At 51.8% G+C, this 15,078-nt stretch overlaps 1 protein-coding gene across 3 annotated transcripts in view; it reads left to right on the forward strand.

Moving 5' to 3' along the window:
* SLC29A1 (solute carrier family 29 member 1 (Augustine blood group)) overlaps window positions 1-15,078 on the forward strand; it is a 1,001,910-nt gene that overhangs the window by 680,051 nt on the left and 306,781 nt on the right. The window contains exon 1 of one of the 3 annotated variants that reach the window (XM_069236363.1): window positions 10,677-10,884. The exons of 1 other annotated variant lie outside the window; for it this stretch is intronic. The gene's annotated coding sequence lies outside the window, so the exon portion shown is untranslated. Of the gene's footprint in view, window positions 1-10,676; window positions 10,952-15,078 lie in introns of those variants that run through there. One more of the 3 variants, XM_069236364.1, reaches the window with a different exon arrangement.

The raw sequence follows: 15,078 nt of genomic DNA on the forward strand, positions 1-15,078 counted from the left end.
TACTGAGCCCAACTTGTTGGTAGGGGGTACGGTGTCCACCCTCTGAAAATAGTGGGTGTATGCCATCCACCCAGGTGCACCAGTGATGTGCCCTGCTCTCGAGTGATTAGTGTGCTATACAAATCAACACAACATAACTTAACATCTGGACAAGGTCTGCAGATGGCATGTGCACACAGAGACACCCCTGTGTTGTATTCTTCACGGTCCAGGACACCTCATGCGCCCTTCTTGAAGAGTTGTGTTTCTGGCCAGGACCTGTGTGCCTCTGGATGAAGCACTGTTACTCGTCTCTGTCTTTCAGGAACAGTATCTACCCCCCCACCCCGTTGACCCTGCTCCGGCACTGTCCCGGGGCAGGTGTGAGCAGGTCCATTGTTTGGTATCCACTTCTTACAACTCTAGGGTGGTACCTGCTCGTTAACGAAGACACAGATCTCCCTGCAGCCTTGTTCTTCATCAACAGTGAAGTTCCATGCAGTCCGGTGAAGTTACTGCTGGTATTGTTGCATTTATATAGCGCTTACTACCCCTATGTGGGGCGCTGAAGCACTTGCCTTCATGGGCAGCAAGCTACGCCATGTAGGATGTGTGGTTGGAAGGTTGTTCTTGATTGAGTTCCAGAAACCTAGACACATTGAGACCTTCTGGACTCAATCCATGTGAAGGGGGTGACTGCTGTTGGGCACACTTTGCACCAGTGGCCAGGCACAGAACACCCAGGCGCCTGTTCTGCAGACTTGTTATACAGGATCATCTGATCAAAGCTGATTCAGGAGTGAGATATATTCACTAGTTGCGTTTGATGGTCATGCTTTGATCGGTGATGCTTGAGGTGCCTCTGCTTGTTTTAGACTTGTATGAATCTGAGGTGAAACACAGACATATATGTAATGGAGGCCGCTTGGAATGTATGTGATATTCCAGCTTTCTAACAGTCAAACCTAGTGTGGATAGTTTTTAGACTTTGAAAACTAAAAAACCAGACCGTTCCATTAACAGAGAAGTAGGACTACAAGTTGTCTTCAATAAAGAGACACAGAATGACCTCAGACCTGCCAACAGCTCACCATGTGAGGAGGAGGGGCAGGTTGATGAGGGGGGTGGGCCTTGTGCCGAGAAGTACCTCTGAGGCACTTTTGTCCCCTCTCGAATCACCAACCCCTCTCTTCCTCCCAAAACAAAAAAGCTTTCTGAGGTAGTGCCATGTCATGGGGTGTTTTCACTCCTTTTAATGGACATAGGAAGTCCAAAGCCTCTGAAAACAAGATGGAAATCCACTATTTACAGTGGTTTTCAGTTCTTTTTCCTGCCATCGTAGGATATAGGCTCCTCACCGTGTGACTGTGTGTTAGGAGCCGACATCATGTGTCACATGGTGGTACTGTGTTAGTTGTCAGGTCCGCGTCCTGATAGCACGCCAGTGGCTGCTGCCACTGAAGGATGGTGGTGGGGTGGGGATTACCTTGTCCGTCGGGAGACGGGTTCGTCTCCTCTGTCCTTGTCCTCAGAAGCACACAGGCTCCCAGACTCTCCTCAGCCAATCACGAAGCCACTGTCACCAGCATGACAGCAGCGTCGTGATTGGTGTCAGCGGCCTGCTTCGGCGCTCACAGAGGGAGTGAAGGCCTGTGTACTTTCTCACATGCGCACTTATAGTACACAAACCACTCCTCCTCCAGCCACGCCCCGCCCTCACCTGGCTCAACGAAAAATAAAATGCTAATAAGACTCCATTTTCATCATTTTGTTTGTCTTTCTGGTGCAGGCAGCGGGGTGACGCTCCTCCGCCTTAGCGGCACTCACCAACATAGAAAACACAGGCAAGGAAGCACTAAGGGAAATGAAAAGCAGGTTTGACGTGCAGTATCATCTCTATTAACTCTTAAATTGCTGTCTGCCAGGGGCAGGGAACTCTTGATGCACTGGAACACATGAAAACGCGCCTCCCTCTGTATTCAGCGGACCCTCTCAAACAGATATGTGCTAAATGAACTGAAATGTGATGGTCCCAGCAAATCTATGACCAGCTCACCCTTCCTAGGGAGCTTTGCTGCACGTCATGGTATTGGAACTGGACCCCAGGTTTTGGGACTGGGCCCCAAGCACACAAAGGGGATTGGAGAAATGCTTGCAGGTAGTCTAACCACTGGCAATCACTCAGGTAGCATTCCAATCCATTGTTTTTCACCCACTGTGACACTGTAGACAATGGTCTGCATCATGCAAATCAGCACTGACCCTGCTTCTCATGGAAACTACCCATCCCGAACTGGCAGGTGATCCCTCCTCCAGAAGGGAACACAGGCAACCCCAGATCGGGTTCAGCCTTAATAGGCGTGCTCAGTGAGGGATAGCTGGGATCCTGTGGCACAGCAAGAAAGGGACCCACGTCTGGGCATGCCGATTGTACACGTATGGCTTCCATATAGAATAACAAACAACCTGTCCTGGGAGTTCGGGCTGAACTGTTTTTGCTTTCAAGAAAGAGACTCCCAAACAAGGAGCAAAGCACTGCTCCAATGCTTTCAGCTGGCAGTGAGCTATGTGGGTATGTTAGAAATGGGGTATTTGGTTGGCAGTCAGGTTAGCCCCTGTCCAAGCAAGGACCCTCACTCTAGTCAGGGTAAGTCACACACAATCCAAATTCTCCTGTGCCCACCCTCTGGTAGCTTGGCACTGAGCAGTCAGGCTTAACTTAGAAGGCAATGTGTAAAGTATTTGTGCAATAAATCATACAAGAACAAAATATAGCACCACAAAAATACACCACACAGTATTTAGAAAAATTTATAATATTTATCTGGATATTTGCAGCTCAAAACGATAAAAGATGCAATAAGAAATTGTAGAAATATCACTGGAAAGTGATATAAGGTGTCTTAAGTCTTTAAAAAGCAAACAAAGTCTCTTTCAAGCACAAAGTACCTGGTTTGGAGTGAAAAATCTCTGCAAAGGGCTGCAGAGGAGGAGATGCGTGGAAAATGATGTGTGCGTCGGTTTCGCCCCTTCACACACTGACTTGCGTTGTTATTTTTCACACGGGGAAGACGTTGCATCGATTTCCGGCGCGCGGACAGGTCTCCTCTGTGGGTCGCGGGGTTTTCAGACGCCCGGGGTCTGTGCGTGGAACTCTGGGCTTGTAGTCTGGCTGCGCGTCGTTCCGGTGGGCTGTGCGTGGAATTTTCTCCCTCACGGCAGGCGCTGCGTCAATTTCCTCTCTGGAAGTTGGGCGGCATTGTGCAGGCGGGCTGTGCGTCGAAGCTCTGGTCTCACCACAGGCGGCATGTCGATCTTTTCCTCGCAAAGTCGAGCAGCGTTTTTCCGGTCCGGCGTGCGGTGAATTTTTCACCGCGGAGCAACCTGTGCATCTAATTTTTCGCCGCACAAGGAGTCCAGTTGAAAGAGAAAAGTATTTTTGGTCCTGAGACTTAAGGGAACAGGAGGCAAGCTCTATCCAAGCCCTTGGAGAGCACTTCTGCAGCAGGGCAAGAGTTCAGCAAGGCAGCAGGGCAACAGAAAGGCAGCAGTCCTCTGTAGAAAGCAGTCAGGTGACTCCTCTAGGCAGCCAGGCAGTTCTTCTTGGCAGGATGCAGGTTCTGGTTCAGGTTTCTTCTCCAGCAAGTGTCTGATGAGGTAGGGCAGAGGCCCTGTTTTATACCTAAATGTGCCTTTGAAGTGGGGGAGACTTCAAAGAGTGGCTCAGAAGTGCACCAGGTCCCCTTTCAGTTCAATCCGGTCTGCCAGGGTCCCAGTAGGGGGTGTGGCAGTCCTTTGTGTGAGAGCAGGCCCTCCACCCTCCCAGCCCAGGAAGACCCATTCAAAATGCAGATGTATGCAAGTGAGGCTGAGTACCCTGTGTTTGGGGTTGTCTGAGTGAATGCACAAGGAGCTGTCAACTAAGCCCAGCCAGACGTGGATTGTAAGGCACAGAAAGATTTAAGTGCAAAGAAATGCTCACTTTCTAAAAGTGGCATTTCTAGAATAGTAATATTAAATCCAACTTCACCAGTCAGCAGGATTTTGTATTACCATTCTGGCCATACTAAATATGACCTTCCTACTCCTTTCAGATCAGCAGCTACCACTTCAATAATGTATGAGGGCAGCCCCAATGTTAGCCCATGAAGGGAGCAGGCCTCACAGTAGTGTAAAAACGAATTTAGGAGTTTTGCACTACCAGGACATGTAAACTACACAGGTACATGTCCTGCCTTTCACTCACACAGCACCCTGCTCTAGGGGTTACCTAGGGCACACATTAGAGGTGACTTATATGTGGAGAAAGGGGAGGTTTAGGCTTGGCAAGTACTTTTAAATGCCAAGTCGAGGTGACAGTGAAACTGCACACACAGACCTTGCAATGGCAGGCCGGAGACAAGGTTAAGGGGCTACTTAAGTGGGTGGCACGACCAGTGCTGCAGGCCCACTAGTAGCTTTTAATTTACAGGCCCTGGGCACACATAGTGCCCTCTACTAGGGACTTACAAGTAAATCAAATAGTCCAATTTGGTGTGATCCAAGGTTACCATGTTTAAAGGGAGAGAGCATATGCACTTTAGCACTGGTTAGCAGTGGTAAAGTGCGCAGAGTCTAAAAGCCAGCAAAAACAGTGTCCAAAAAGTGGAGGGAGGCAGGAAAAAAGTTAGGGGTGACCACCCTAAGGCTGTCATACTGGGACGTTTGTGGTAGGATTTAGAATGGAAACGTGCACGATTGATTTTGGCTGGACCAACCACTGCCTTGTACATACATGTCCATGTACATGGCATGTAGCATATTTCGATGAGCCTGTAAGGATTGCTGGTAGTGTTTTATTGTGCTTTTCTGGCTATGTGTGCATTTGTGATGGCCAGTAGTAGTTTTCTGAATGTGTGTGCTTACCTGGTGGTCTGTAGAATGGTTCCCTGTTTTTCAGTGCCTGCCTGTTGGTCTTTAGTACAGGGCAACCCTCCACAGACGAAAAGCAGAAAAAAGGGATAATAAAAGTATTTTATTATCCCTTTATTTTTCCACCTTCACAGGGCGGGCCAGCCTCCTCCACATCAAGTGGAGGAGGAGTGGTATGTGCGCTGCTAAGTGCGCATGTCAGTTTGGCCAGCCGTCTGAGGCCAGCCAAACTGACATGCGCACTTAGAAACTCTCCACCCAGCTGTATTTTACAACCGGGTGGAGGCCAAGCGCAGTGCCACACTCTCCCCTGAGCGGCATTTCTGCCCACTTAGGTGTAACAGCATGAAAGAAGTGTTGTAATTGGTTGGGCGGAGAAGATGAGGTGGCTGGAGCGGAGCGATGCATCACAGAGGGGCAGGTAAGTGGTTTTTTTTTAACTTCCCACCCCCTGCACTCCCTTCTGCACATGCTGCCCCCCACCCCTTCCTGGTAGCAGCCGCGACTGCTTTAGTGTGCTTCTGTGGTTGTGTGTGCCTGCCTAGTGCTTGTAGCACATTTCTCTTGATGTGTGTGTGTGTGTGTGATTGGTGCTTGTTTCATGTTTCTCTGTTTGTGCGTTGCTGCCCGTGCTTGTGGCAGGTGTGGTAAATCTGTCTTTTCTGTGTGGTCCCCTTCTGCCAGACCCTATATTTATGCTGCCTTTAGAACCCTGTGCACTTTACCCCTGCTGACCAGTAGTAAAGTTCATGGGCTCACCCTTTAATCATAGTCGCATTGGGTGTGCATACTAAATATTGAAGTCAGAATATTGAGGGTACTAAATATCGAGGACAAAATATGGAGAAAAAATATTGACAGATAAGTAACTCTAGATTTTCTATACCTAACTCCACATATATGTGCCTACGGTGTACATATATCTTCAAGGTATGTAGATGTGGAGTTAGGAAGAGTAAATATATACTTTCCTCTATGCACGTACCTTTCAATATTTCGATCCCTCGATATTCTTGTGTATCGATATTCTTCACGTCAGTATTCAGTAGTACGGTCATCGAATTGTCGTTCTCCTGATGTATATTTAACCTGCCTGTAAGTCTCTAGGTCATGGTACAAAGTGTAACCAGAGCCTGAGTGTTTAATGCTGTTAGTAGAGCTGCACCTATTCTGCCATCCTCTACAGTGGCAGTGAAAGCAAGACTTCTGGCCCACCATGGTATCCTGATTGTAATAATGCAAGATATACATTGCAAACTGACAAAGTAAACCTTTCTGCTAGATAAAAACCTCCATTTTAAATGATAGAAAGACACACCTGCGCGATTCTCGTTGCCCACAAGGTAGGTTACATGATATTTAAAAAATTTACCTGTAGAAAATGTCTTTTATCATGTATTTACCATGTGTAGCACCCAAAAGCTATTTTTTACCATAGGAAGGTTAGTTGACCCATAGAGAAACACTGGGAAGCAATTTTCAATATGAATACTGTATATCAGGAATGGGACCAGCTAGATTAATTAAATAAGCCATTGTTTTTAATACATAATAAGGAAAAGTAACTTTTAGAAAGTTACCTTTTCCTTGTTTGAAGTTCCTGTAGGCTCGCCAGCAGTAGCCTGGCCAGGGATTAGCCTTCAACAGGTTTGAAAAAGATGTGAAATGCCTCCCAGGATCAAACAATAAGCTGACATAAATGGGCAGAGACCACTCCTCCGAACTCCATAGAATATGCAGAGTGGGTGCTGTGGGCATCCTTTTTGACACTAAACCATCAAATCTGCTTGACAGATCTGTTGAGCCACATGTGACACAGGCAAAAAGAGAACAGGATGCCAATACAATTATTGTGTCTCCACTGTCTGGTTGCTGGAGGACCCTGTTTTTGTCCTACCAAACTTCAGTCTCTGGGTTTGTTGTGGTTACAGTGGCTGCCTCAAACTGGATTTTAATGTTAGATGTGGGAGGGCACTACGATTACCTTAGTACATTCCCAGCACACACATTCTGCACTTATAGTCCAAGATTCATTTAGCCAAACACTTTTGCTAACTTGAAAATGCATACACATAGCATTTTGGGCGTGTGTGTAGTACAGAAAACAGGAACTGCTGCAAAAGTGGAAAGGACTAGCCCTGGTAACTTTTACCCCATTGGTTAGGGCATGCCCAGGAGTCATTCTACCTAGTAGCCAGGGGCAGCTTCTCCATTACAGTGTAGGAGTTTTGCCCCACTAAAATACCCCCAGAAAACACCAGAGACGAAAAATAAAATGGTAATAAAGTTAATTTATTACTGAGTGTCAGGACGAGGTGAGCCTGCTCAGTGGCAGCTGTGGTGGGCAGGGCTGCCTTTGCACTAGTTTACAGTGTGCAGGTGACTTTAGCAAGCTGTCTGGCAATGGCCAGCCTGACATGCGCATTACAAACCTGCCAACCAGCTGTGTTAGACAGCTGGATTAAGAGCATGCACAAGCCTCCAGTGTCCCGGGAGCGCTGAGAGGCCACTCCCTCCAATCCTGGCACTTCTCTCATGCTGGGTAACAGCATGAGAGCAGCACCAGGACTGGTTAAGGGACTTAGCTGGGGCCCTGGACATGACGTGACAGGAGAAGAGTACCCGAGTGAAAAATGTGTCTGCCGGCAAGATGGTAAGTACATTTTTATTTGTCTTACTTATGTTTTTATTTTTTCACCCACCCACCACCCATCTGCTCGTAGTTGATGAGCGACACTGCCAGCAGCTGGTGCAAAGCATAAACGTGGCACTTCCAGGCTTCCATACCAGAACACTTTTTGGACCTGTTGAAGATCAGAAGAGGACCGGACCTGCTGCCTGTAGCCTGAGAGGAGCTCTGAAGGGCCGGACCTACTGTCTGTAGCCTGAGAGGAGCTCTGAAGGGCCGGACCTGCTGCCTGTAGCCTCAGAGGAGCTCTGAAGGGCCGGACCTGCAGCCTGTAGCCTGAGAGGAGCTCTGAAGGGCCGGACCTGCTGCCTGTAGCCTGAGAGGAGCTCTGAAGGACCGGACCTGCTGCCTGTAGCCTGAGAAGAGCTCTGAAGGGCCGGACCGGCTGCCTGTAGCCTGAGAAGAGCTCTGAAGGACCGGACCTGCTGCCTGTAGCCTGAGAGGAGCTCTGAGGGGCCGGACCTGCTGCCTGTAGCCTGAGAGGAGCTCCGAGGGGCCGGACCTGCTGCCTGTAGACTGAGAGGAGCTCCGAAGGGCCGGACCTGCTGCCTGTAGCCTGAGAGGAGCTCTGAAGGGCCGGACCTGCTGCCTGTAGCCTGAGAGTAGCTCTGAAGGGCCGGACCTGCTGCATGTAGCCTGAGAAGAGCTCTGAAGGGATGGACCTGCTGTCTGTAGCCTGAGAGGAGCTCTGAAGGGCCGGACCTGCTCCCTCTTGCACCCAGGACAAAGAAGCAGACTCCAAGGGTCACTTGGCTGACAGCCTGTGTGGCTACAGGTGATAACATACTCAAGAAGCTTTTTCCTGGAAGTACCCAGCGGACCACTGGCAACTGGACCTGGATTAGACCCTGCTGTTGGCCTCTGCCTGGCACCTTGTGAGTGCCTGAGTGCCTGAATGCCTCCCCTGAGGTGCTGGTGTATGTTTCTCTTTTTGTGCTTGCCTGCTTGGTGCATCTGGTTGTGTGTGCCTGGCTGTTGGCCTGCAGTATGCATTCGACTGTGTGTGCCTGTCTCCTGGCCTGCAGTGTGTACTTCTGGTCTGTGTGCCTGTTTGATGGCCTGCAGTGTGCATCTGGTTTTGTGCGCCTGTCTGGAGGCCTGCAGTGTGCATATGGGTCTGTCCGCCTGCTTGGTGGCTTGCAGTGTGCCTCTGGTTGTGTGGGCTAGCCTGGTGGCTTGCAGTGCGCGTCTGGTTGTGTGCGCCTGCTTGGTGGCTTGCAGTGTGCCTCTGGTTGTGTGGGCTAGCCTGATGGCTTGCAGTGCGCGTCTGGTTGTGTGCGCCTGCCTGGTGACTTGTAGTGTGCGTCTGGTTGTGTGGGCTAGCCTTATGGCTTGCAGTGCGCATCTGGTTGTGTGCGCCTGCCTGGTGGCTTGCAGTGTGCGTCTGGTTGTGTGGGCCTGCCTGGTGGCTTGCAGTGAGTGTCTGGTTGTGTGCGCCTGCCTGGTGGCTTGCAGTGCGCGTCTGGTTGTGTGCGCCTGCCTGGTGGCTTGCAGTGCGCGTCTGGTTGTGTGCGCCTGCCTGGTGGCTTGCAGTGCGCGTCTGGTTGTGGGCGCCTGCCCGGTGGCTTGCAGTGTGCCTCTGGTTGTGTGCGCCTGCCTGGTGGCTGCACCGTGCACCTCTGGTTGTGTGCGCCTTCTTGGGGCTGGCGCTCGCACCGCAGGGAGCTCTCCCGGGTGTTGGTCATTTTGTTCCCTCCATCGCCTGTCACCTGAGCCGAGTGTGACCTACTGGGTATTCATCGTGCCAGGCTATGTAACCCAGCCCCGGCCACCGAGCCCGCAGCAGGTGCATGAGCGGAGGGAGGGGAGGGAAGAGGGGCCACTGATGAAAGAGAGCCCCTCGACTCCATGGGGCATCTCTGAGGAGTGGGGCAGGAGGGGGGCGCAGGGAGGGGAGGGAAGAGAGGCCACTGGCGGGGAGAGCCCCTGGAATCCATAGGCGTCTCTGGGGAGGGAAGAGGGGCTACTGGCGGGGAGAGCCCCTGAACTCCATGGGGCATCTCTGAGGAGTGGGGCAGGAGGAGGCGCAGGGAGGAGAGTGGAGGGAAGAGAGGCCACTGGCGGGGAGAGCCCCTGGGCTCCATGGGGCGTCTCTGAGGAGTGGGGTAGGAGGAAGGCGCAGGGAGGGGAGTGGAGGAAAGAGAGGCCACTGAGGTGAGTGAGGCTCTCGCCTCCATAGGCGTCTCTGGGGAGGGAAGAGAGGCCACTGGCGGGGAGAGCCCCTGGGCTCCATGGGGCGTCTCTGAGGACGCCCCATGGGGTGGGGTAGGAGGAAGGCGCAGGGAGGGGAGTGGAGGGAAGAGAGGCCACTGACGGGAGTGAGCCCCTCGCCTCCATAGGCGTCTCTGGGGAGGGAAGAGGGGCTACTGGCGGGGAGAGCCCCTCGACTCCTCGACTCCATGGGGCATCTCTGGAAAGTGGGGCAGGAGGGAGGCGCAGGACGCGGGGGGTGGGGGAGGGAGGAGGGGCCACTGGCGGAGAGAGTCCCTCACCCCCAATTAGCCACCTCTGGGAGTGAGGCAGGAGGGAGGCGAAGGGAGGGGAGGGAGGCCACTGGCGGGGATACCCCCCTCCCCTCCATGGGACATCTCTGGGGAGTGGGGTAGGAGAAATGCGCAGGGAGGGGGGTGGGGGAGAGAGGGGCCACTGTCGGGGAGAGCCCCTCGCCCCAATGGGCCATCTCTGGGGAGGGGACAGAAGGGGGGCGGGGAGGGGAGAGGGGCCACTGGCGGGGAGAGCCCCTGGACTCCAGGGGGCATCTCTGGGGAGGGGGCCGGAGGGGGGCGGGGAGGGGAGAGAGGCCGCTGGCGGGGAGAGCCCCTCGACTCCATGGGGCATCTCTGGGGAGGGGGCAGGAGGGAGAAGGGCTGGAAGGGCAGTGCGCTCATACAGGGCTAGGAGGGGATTTGAGATGGGCCAGCTCGTGTGCACAGGGGCACACGGTGAGACGGGGAGGGGTGGGGAGATTGGCAGATGTTGTGGAGAGGGCATTGGTTGCAGAGGGTGACAAGGGGTGTTTGTGGAAGTTTTGGGGGGCGTGGTGTGTGGAGGGGCCGGTCACGGGGGCAGGACAGGCTGTGACCAGTCGCGGGTGCGCATGGGTGGAGAGAGGGCTTGAGGGGCAGGCCAAGGCTCGATGGGGGGTCTGGAGGGGAAGGAGTTGACGCCTGTGCTAAGCAGTGTTTGGGCACAGAGACTCAGGGCAGTGGGACAGACACGAGGCGCTGTGGAGCCGGGCACTGGAGGGCCGGGGGCACACACAGCTTGGCACCAGCTGAGGAACGCCGGGATCCGAGCATCACAAGGTCAGTGTGAAGGGGCCCGGGGACCGCATAGCCGGCCGGTGCCAGCAAGAGGCGGGTGGCAGCCAAGGTGAGCCCCGGGCGTTGTGCGGGAGTGGTATATTGTGTATATTGTGTGTTTGTGTGTGAGTGGGTGGCATATTGTGTGTGTGTGAGTAGTATATTGTTTGTGTGTGAGTGAGTGGTATATTGTGTGTGTGTGTGTTAGAGGTATATTGTGTGTGTGTGTGTGTGTGTGAGAGTAGTATATTGTGTGTGTGAGTAGTATATTGTGTGTGTGTGTGAGTTGTATAGCGTGTGTTTGTTTATGAGTAGTATATTATGTGTGTGTGTGTGAGTGAGTGGTATATTGCATGTGTGTGTGTGAGTGAGTGGTATATTGTGTGTGTGTAGTATATTGTGTTTATGTGTGAGTGAGTGGTATATTGTGTGTATGTTAGTGGTATATTGCATGTGTGTGTGTGAGAGTGAGTGGTATATTGTGTGTGTGGGCGCGAAGGAGTGTGTGTGTGGGGTGTGCATATGTGTGTGTACGGGAGCGGGTGAATATAGTGTGTGTGTATTTGTGTGAGTGTGTATAGTGTGTTTGAGGGAGTGAGTGTGTATAGTGTGTGTGACAGGGAATGAGTATGTATTGTGTGTGTGAGCGAGTGTATATAGTGTGTGTGTGGGAGTGAGTTAATGTGTGTAAGGGAGTGAGGGTGTATAGTGTGTGCATGAGGGAGTGTGTATAGTGTGTGTGTGAGACAGGGAGTGAGTATGTATTGTGTGTGTGAGTATGTGCATATAGTGTGCATGTGTGTAGGTGTGAGTCAGTGAGTGTGTATTGCATGTAGGTGTAGAGGGAGTGAGTGCATGTATGTGAGAGGGAGTGAGTGTGTATATAAGAGCGAGTATATATATATTTAGTAAGGGTGTGTAAGGGAGTGTGTGTGTATCGTGTGTGTGTAACAGAGAGGGAGTGGGTGTGTATAGTGTGTTTGTGAGGGAGTGAGTGTGTATTGCGTGTGGGTGTAAAGGGGGTGAGTGTGTGTATGTGAGAGGGAGTGAGTGTGTATAATGTGTGTATGTGGGAGCGAGTATATATATAGTGTGGGTGTGTAAGGGAGTGTTTGTATCGTATGTGTGTAACAGAGAGGGAGTGTATAGTGTGTGAGGGAGTGAGTGTGTATTGCGTGTGGGTGTAGAGGGAGTGAGTGCGTGTATGTGAGAGGGAGTGAGTGTGGATATGGAAGCGAGTATATATATATAGTGTGGGTGTGTAAGGGAGTGTGTGTATCGTGTGTGTTTGTGTAACAGAGAGGGAGTGGGTGTGTATAGTGTGTGTGTGACAGGGAATGAGTATGTATTGTGTGTGTGAGCGAGTGTATATAGTGTGTGTGTGGGAGTGAGTTAATGTGTGTAAGGGAGTGAGGGTGTATAGTGTGTGCATGAGGGAGTGTGTATAGTGTGTGTGTGAGACAGGGAGTGAGTACGTATTGTGTGTGAGTGAGTGCACATAGTGTGCATGTGTGTAGGTGTGAGTCAGTGAGTGTGTATTGCATGTGAGTGTAGAGGGAGTGAGTGCATGTATGAGAGGGAGTGAGTGTGTATATAAGAGCGAATATATATATATAGTGAGGGTGTGTAAGGGAGTGTGTGTATCGTGTGTGTAACAGAGAGGGAGTGGGTGTGTATAGTGTGTTTGTGAGGGAGTGAGTGTGTATTGCGTGTGGGTGTAAAGGGAGTGAGTGTGTGTATGTGAGAGGGAGTGAGTTTGTATAATGTGTGTATGTGGGAGCGAGTATATATATAGTGTGGGTGTGTAAGGGAGTGTTTGTATCGTGTGTGTGTAACAGAGAGGGACTGTATAGTGTGTGAGGGAGTGAGTGTGTATTGCGTGTGGGTGTAGAGGTAGTGAGTGTGTGTATGTAAGAGGGAGTGAGTGTGGATATGGAAGTGAGTATATATATAGTGTGGGTGTGTAAGGGAGTGTGTGTATTGTGTGTGTTTGTGTAACAGAGAGGGAGTGAGTGTGTATAGTGTGTTTGTAAGGGAGTGCGTGTGTATTGTGTGTGGGTGTAGAGGGAGTGAGTGCGTGTATGTGAGAGGGAGTGTGTGTATATGGGAGCGAGTGTATATATAGTGTGGGTGTGTAAGGGAGAGTGTGTATCGTGTGTGTTTGTATAACAGAGAGGGAGTGGGTGTGTATAGTGTGTTTGTGAGGGAGTGCATGTGAATTGCATGTGGGTGTAGAGGGAGTGAGTGCGTGTATGTGAGAGGGAGTGTGTGTATATGGGAGCGAGTGTATATATAGTATGGGTGTGTAAGGGAGAGTGTGTATCGTGTGCTTGTGTAACAGAGAGGGAGTGGATGTGTATAGTGTGTGAGGGAGTGAGTGTGTATTGCATGTGGGTGTAAAGGGAGTGAGTGTGTGTATGTGAGAGGGAGTGAGTGTGTATATGGGAGCGAGTATTTATATAGTGTGGGTGTGTAAGGGAGTGTGTGTATCGTTTGTGTGTGTGTGTGTAACAGAGAGGGAGTGGGTGTGTATAGTGTGTTTGTGACGGAGTGCGTGTGTATAGTGTGTGTGTGAGGGAGTGAGTGTTTATTGCGTGTGGGTGTAGAGGGAGTGAGTGCGTGTATGTGAGAGGGAGTGAGTGTTTGTATGGGAGCGAGTGCATATATAGTGAGGGTGTGTAAGGGAGTGTGTGTATCGTGTGTGTGTAACAGAGAGGGAGTGGGTGTGTATAGTGTGTTTGTGAGGGAGTGAGTGTGTATTGCGTGTGGGTGTAGAGGGAGTGAGTGCGTGTATGTGAGAGGGAGTGAGTGTGTATATGGGAGTGAGTGTATATATAGTGTGGTTGTGTAAGGGAGTGTTTGTATCGTGTGTGTGTGTTGTGTGTGTGTGTAACAGAGAGGGAGTGCGTGTGTATAGTGTGTGTGTGTGAGGGAGTGAGTGTGTATTGCGTGTGGGTGTAGAGGGAGTGAGTGCGTGTATGTGAGAGGGAGTGTGTGTATATGGGAGCGAGTGTATATATAGTGTGGGTGTGTAAGGGAGTGTGAGCATCGTGTGTGTGTGTGTAACAGAGAGGGAGTGGGTGTGTATAGTGTGTTTGTGAGGGAGTGAGTGTGTATTGCGTTTGGGTGTAAAGGGAGTGAGTGTGTGTATGTGAGAGGGAGTGAGTGTGTATATGGGAGCGAGTGTACATATAGTGTGGGTGTGTAAGGGAGTGTGTGTATCGTGTATGTGTGTGTGTGACAGAGAGGGAGTGGGTGTGTATAGTGTGTTTGTGCGGGAGTGCATGTGTGCAGTGTGTGTGTGAAGGAGTGCATATTGTGTGTGTTTGTGTGGAAGAGGGAGTGTGTGTAGGGGGAAGCGAGTGTGTACAGTGTGTGTGAGTGTGAGTGCGTTGTGTATTTGTGAGGGCGGTGGATACACTGTGGGTGCTCTGAGAGGGGTGAGTGAAGTGTGTATTAATGCCAGACTCTAGACACTGTCACTAAAGTCACTGCCAGCAGATCACCCTCTCCATCCACAGCAAGCCCCCGGCCCTCCACCCCGACGTCACCCCCTGGTCTGGTCCTCTCCCCCCCTTCCCTCCAACTCCACATCTTCCACTGCTCTCCATCCACAGCAAGCCCCCGGCCCTCCACCCCGACGTCACCCCCTGGTCTGGTCCTCTCCCCTTCCCTCCATCTCCACATCTTCCACTGCTCTCCATCCACAGCAAGCCCCCGGCCCTCCACCCCGACGTCACCCCCTGGTCTGGTCCTCTCCCCTTCCCTCCATCTCCACATCTTCCACTGCTCTCCATCCACAGCAAGCCCCCGGCCCTCCACCCCGCCAGTCACCCCCTGGTCTGGTCCTCTCCCCTTCCCTCCATCTCCACATCTTCCACTGCCCTCCATCCACAGCAAGCCCCCGGCCCTCCACCCCGCCAGTCACCCCCTGGTCTGGTCCTCTCCCCTTCCCTCCATCTCCACATCTTCCACTGCTCTCCATCCACAGCAAGCCCCCGGCCCTCCACCCAGCCAGTCACCCCCTGGTCTGGTCCTCTCCCCTTCCCTCCATCTCCACATCTTCCACTGCTCTCCATCCACAGCAAGCCCCCGGCCCTCCACCCCGCCAGTCACCCCGTGGTCTGGTCCTCTCCTCCACTGCGCTCCATCTTCACATCTTCCACTGCTCTCCACCCACAGCAAGCCCCCGGCCCT

The sequence above is a fragment of the Pleurodeles waltl genome, chromosome 5 (assembly GCF_031143425.1).
Source record: "Pleurodeles waltl isolate 20211129_DDA chromosome 5, aPleWal1.hap1.20221129, whole genome shotgun sequence".
Classification (NCBI taxonomy): Eukaryota; Metazoa; Chordata; class Amphibia; order Caudata; family Salamandridae; genus Pleurodeles; species Pleurodeles waltl.